Source organism: Ranitomeya imitator, chromosome 8, assembly GCF_032444005.1.
Source record: "Ranitomeya imitator isolate aRanImi1 chromosome 8, aRanImi1.pri, whole genome shotgun sequence".
NCBI classification, from domain to species: Eukaryota; Metazoa; Chordata; class Amphibia; order Anura; family Dendrobatidae; genus Ranitomeya; species Ranitomeya imitator.
In genome coordinates this window covers 6,219,904-6,225,875 of record NC_091289.1, presented here as the reverse complement: position 1 = coordinate 6,225,875, position 5,972 = coordinate 6,219,904, and the positions used below count along the sequence as shown (strand labels likewise).

General features: G+C 52.2%; 1 pseudogene; it reads right to left on the bottom strand.

Moving 5' to 3' along the window:
• Positions 1-405: 405 nt before the first annotated feature.
• Positions 406-5,336, bottom strand: LOC138647426 (olfactory receptor 1J21-like; annotated as a pseudogene).
• Between the last annotated feature and the right edge of the window lie 636 nt (positions 5,337-5,972).

Below are 5,972 nucleotides of genomic sequence, written 5' to 3'. Positions count from 1 at the left end.
ACCTCCAGGAGGGGAGTGACCCCCGAGCGCAGACCTCCAGGAGGGGAGTGACCTCTGAGCACGGACCTCCAGGAGGGGAGTGACCCCTGAGCACCGACCTCCAGGAGGGGAGTGACCCCTGAGCACCGACCTCCAGGAGGGGAGTGACCCCTGAGCACCGACCTCCAGGAGGGGAGTGACCCCTGAGCACCGACCTCCAGGAGGGGAGTGACCCCCGAGCGCGGACCTCCAGGAGGGGACTGAGCTTCTTTGACGATACATACAAACTTCTAGAGACCCTTATAAACTTATCTCCGAATGTTAGAAGTTCCGCCATCAGCTCATCCGTCAGTGCACACGTACAGCTCGTGCAGCGCCGCCTCCAGGTCCCTGCGGCTCAGGCTGCAGATTTGGGGGTGATTAGTGTCACCTGCTGCGGACAGTCAGCAGAGGCCCCGGTGCAAGAGCAACATGTGGGCAATCGCTCATCATAGTGTGCAATTCCTGCTGCTTTACGGGTAGACATGGGCCCCGTGATGTCTTGGGCCCCTGTCTGGTCACACAGGTTGCACCAATGAAATGTCTGCCCCGGATTAGTGTATAAATCACAGTGACCACTCGGTTCAATGTAAGAAGATTACTCGTGTTAGGGACAAAGTAGATGAAAGTTACCGATGCATAAAAAATAAAAACCACAGTAAGGTGAGACGTACAGGTGGAGAAAGCTTCACGTTTTCCATCACTGGTGCGGATCATTAGCACTGTACATAAAATGATCAGATATGAGTAAAATGTGGTGACGGAGGCTGCGACAGCTGATAAGACTGGGACATTGGTGGGAACATCAGCACAAGAGATCTAGAACAAATCGGGCAGATCACAAAAGAAATTCTGGGACCAAAGAACGTCAACCTTATTAAACCTACTGTATAGAACATCGGGAGGAGGAAACCGGACGACCAACTCACAGATACTATCCGAGTGCACCTGCTCCAGGACATGACCTGGGAGTAATGGAGGGGATGACAGATGGCTACATAACAGTCATAAGACATGGAGGACAACAAGAAAGCCTCAGAGCACCCGAAATAGATGACAAAGAACACTTGTGCTATACAGTCTGGGAGGGAGATGGACCAATGTTGGGTGGTGAGGCCAAAGAGCATCCTCGCAGCAGTCACCGATGAGTAGGACATGTCCAAGAATGCCAAGTTTCCAAGAAAGAAATACATGGGTGTGTGAAGATGAGGGCAAGTAACTACTAGGAGGATGATCAGCCTGTGGCACTGCTGGGGGGTTATGGACGCCCAGGTTGCTTTGATAGCAGCCTTCAGCTCGTCTGCATTGTTGGGTCTGGTGTCTCATCTTCCTCTTGACAATACTCCATAGATTCTCTATGGGGTTAAGGTCAGGGGAGTTTGCTGCCAATCAAGCCCAGTGATACTGTTGTTTTTACACCAAGTATTGGTACTTGTAGCAGTGTGGACAGGGGCCAAGTCCTGCTGGAGAATGACATTTCCATCTCCAAAAAGCTTGTTGGCAGAGGGAAGCATGAAGTGCTCTGAAATGTCCTGGTAGACGGCTGCGCGGACTTTGGTCTTGATAAAACACAGTGGACCTACACCAGCAGATGACATGGCTCCCAAACCACCAAATAAAGTTCTGGACTTCTAGCTCCGACCAGCGATGTCACAGCGGGATCCAGATCGCTGCTGCGTGTCAAACACAACGAGATCGCTATCCAGGATGCTGCAACGTCACGGATCGTTGTCGTTCTCGTTGCAAAGTTGCTGAGCGTGACGGTACCTTTAGTCATGTTTCTCTGGTCTGATTTGCACTATGTTACATTTGGCTTCACCCTGCCCTTCAAGTGGCCGCTTTCAAGATAGGATGAGACCAAGATATCAGTCATACATCAGACAATGGGCCATAAACCCATAGATACATAAAAGCCCACAAGGGTTAGATAAACCCACCACAGACAGAGGGTAAATAACCCTTGTTTTACAATAACAAACAGAAATATAGAACTGTTTGTGAACTGAAAGGTCTTCAGACAATAAATAAACAGCTCTCAAGATTGTGTCACAATGAGCATTGTCTGTCTGTAAAAGTATGACAAGAAATGCTGCTCTGTAATGGTCTGAATGCATTCAGTATATTTCAAAATGGACTCAAAATAGCCATTTTTATATTCACATTACACCTGTGTACGCAGCACCTCGCCCTGAGCCCCATCCTGTGTAATCAGCACCTTGCCCAAAGCCCCATCTTGTGTACGCAGCACCTGACCCTGAGCCCCATCCTGTGTACGCAGCACCTTGCCATGTCCTGTGTACACAGCACCTCGCCCTGAGCCCCATCCTGTGTACACAGCACCTCACCCTGAGCCCCATCCTGTGTACACAGCAACTCACCCTGAGCCCCATCCTGTGTACTCAGCACCTCGCACCGAGCCCCATCCTGTGTACATAGCACCTCGCCCTGAGCCCCATCCTGTGTACACAGCACCTCGCCCTGAGCCCCATCCTGTGTACACAGCACCTCGCCCTGAGCCCCATCCTGTGTACACAGCACCTCGCCCTGAGCCCCATCCTGTGTACTCAGCACCTCGCACCATCCTGTGTACATAGCACCTCGCCCTGAGCCCCATCCTGTGTACACAGCACCTCGCCCTGAGCCCCATCCTGTGTACGCAGCACCTCGCCCTGAGCCCCATCCTGTGTACACGGCACCTCGCCCTGAGCCCCATCCTGTGTACGCGGCACCTCGCCCTGAGCCCCATCCTGTGTACGCGGCACCTCGCCCTGAGCCCCATCCTGTGTACACAGCACCTCGCCCCATCCTGTGTACGCGGCACCTCGCCCTGAGCCCCATCCTGTGTACGCAGCACCTCGCCCTGAGCCCCATCCTGTGTACACAGCACCTCGCCCCATCCTGTGTACGCGGCACCTCGCCCTGAGCCCCATCCTGTGTACACAGCACCTCGCCCTGAGCCCCATCCTGTGTACGCGGCACCTCGCCCTGAGCCCCATCCTGTGTACGCAGCACCTCGCCCTGAGCCCCATCCTGTGTACACAGCACCTCGCCCCATCCTGTGTACGCGGCACCTCGCCCTGAGCCCCATCCTGTGTACACAGCACCTCGCCCTGAGCCCCATCCTGTGTACACAGCACCTCGCCCTGAGCCCCATCCTGTGTACACAGCACCTCGCCCTGAGCCCCATCCTGTGTACACAGCACCTCGCCCTGAGCCCCATCCTGTGTACGCGGCACCTCGCCCTGAGCCCCATCCTGTGTACACAGCACCTCGCCCTGAGCCCCATCCTGTGTACGCAGCACCTCGCCCTGAGCCCCATCCTGTGTACGCAGCACCTCGCCCTGAGCCCCATCCTGTGTACACAGCACCTCGCCCTGAGCCCCATCCTGTGTACACAGCACCTCGCCCTGAGCCCCATCCTGTGTACGCGGCACCTCGCCCTGAGCCCCATCCTGTGTACGCGGCACCTCACCCTGAGCCCCATCCTGTGTACACAGCACCTCGCCCTGAACCCCATCCTGTGTACGCGGCACCTCGCCATGTCCTGTGTACGCAGCACATCCTGTGTCACTCCGGCTCCTCCCGTCATGTATGATCAGTTCATGGCTCCGCTGAGAGTAGTTGTCTTTTGCACATTTCCAGTTCTGCTTGGAATCGCTCTCTGCGCACAAGTAAGAATCAATCTTGTATTATTACATCTCGCCTCATTAGGTGACCCCAGGCTCCTCCGCAGCGCGCTCCACTCTCCGCGCCGCAGCCCAATTACACAGGACCAATAGCTAATAAATGGGTGCAAGCCGCAGCAATATTTCCGATGATCAGGATTTCACACCGGGTCACTCAACGCAGGAGAGGAGCCGCCAAAGCCGAGCGAATGCAAATGCTGCGTCCTCCGGAGACAAAGGAGACGAGTGAGGGATGGAGAGCGCCACTTCATACATCTCCTGCCGCCCGCGCAGCCCGCGCAGCTCTGAGCAATGAGCGGTGTCAGCGGTGCAGCGAGTATTCTCTATAAGGTCACCGGTGATAGATCTGCGGCTGCCAGCGGGCAGATGAATGCCTCCAGGACAGATTGGCAGGGGCACCTCGCGTCCAGCCAAAAGCATCGGGGGAAGGGAGGGGAGGCCGTAATGGGAAGACATTTGTTTTTTGGCTCAACCATTATGATTGCACATCGCTCCATAACTCACAGCTCGTACGAGCGACGTCGAGAGGGGAAACCGCGGAAGGAAGGCGGCGAAAGCAGCGGAGTCCGGGCGCATGGAACCAAGCGTAATCGCTGAATAATGAAGAGTGCCGCAACGTTCCCACAGACTGTGGCCTCCAATTCATCACTTGTTTTGTTTTTAATTTTTTTTTTTCTTTTTCAGATTTCACGGCAAATTTGTCAAAATCGGTGCATTTCCAATAATTCAGAGCACCTGTAGAGTAAAAAGTCGCACAAACCTTTCAATGAGCTATAATCCGGCACCCAGGGGCCGCTCCATCACTTGCATTTTTTATTTTGTCACTTTTCCTGTTTTTTTTTTAATGGTATTCGTTTATAGTTTTTGTGCGCAATTCTTCAAACCGTTCACACGCGGTTCATGAATTGTGCGCAAAATCCCAAATTCTCTTTATTTTTCTCTTGTTCCTTCTTAGTCTCACGTTGCTCTAAAATGTTGCAGAATTTACATGAACAGAAAATAAGCCCAGGACGTCGTACGTTTAGATTTAGTGACTTTTTTGAAGAGTCGCAATTCCTGAATCGGGAGAAAACATCTGCAAAAACATAAAGGCGAACATTAAAAAGAAACCAGGTGAACACAACTGAGATGGCGCAAAGGAAAAAAAAAATGAGGTGCAAGTGAAAAGCGGGCACAAAACATGGAGATGTAGACAGAAGACAAAAAACATTACTAAAAAGCAGGAGCATGGAGGACATTATTGCTAAAGTTCTAAGCAGTGTAACTGTGAATCCAGAACTGGGGGTGATATAAAATACTTACTAGAAAGTGGCACTTTGGAGGACATTATGCAACAGTTCTAAACAGTGTAGCTGAGAATCCAGCACTGTTGTGAGATAAACACTTACTAGAAAGCAGCAGCAAGGCAGATATTATGCAACAGTTCTGAGCAACCAGCTGTGAATCCAGTACGGTGTGACGGCTGCAGAGCAGTCACTGAGGGCCCGGCGACCGCTTCCCTCGTTCTCGGTGTGTATCACTGAGGGCTTTGGAGCAGACCTCAGTGATACATTCCGCGCAGTGAGGAGCCATTTCTAGAACTTGTTTTTGCAGCCGCTTCTTTACTGGTCCCGGATTATGTGAATATTTCATGTTTTGTATCATTGGGACATGAAGAACAGACTGCATAGAAAATGCGCTGAGCTAAAAGCAAAGATTGCACCTCGGCGGCGTCCCACCGCGCGCCCACCGGACCTGACACAGATCCTACAGCCGATGTATGGAGGCCGCTGTCTGCAGCTGGAGGTAACAATGCAGATAGATAATATATGGAGGCTTTTAGAGGCAGAGCCCGGTGTCTGGCAGCGGACGATCACGGCGGCGGCGGCGGCTGCATTTCATTAAGGCAGAGGTGAGACTAAGGTGACTATAATGTAATATTTGTACAATGTGAAGACAAATAGAGCGTCAGCCGCCTCCTCGTGATCCGCCGCGCTCTTATTGTCGCTGCTCATTTGCCGCCACTTATCCCGTTATCCCATCATCTGCATTTGGCCTCCTGGGATCTCGCCTCCGAGACGCCGTCTATCAGTTCTCTCACATCTGTCTGTGTCTGATTATCTGATAACCGGATATTATTACCCAAAATGCAGCAGGATGTTTGACACGTTCAAAAAAAACGGATTCAAGAAATGGTGGAGAAAGTGAAGCGCCAGATGGTTAAAGAGCTAAAACCATAAGGAAGGTCAAAATGGAACATTCATCTAGTGGCTGGAGACAAGCTGTCAT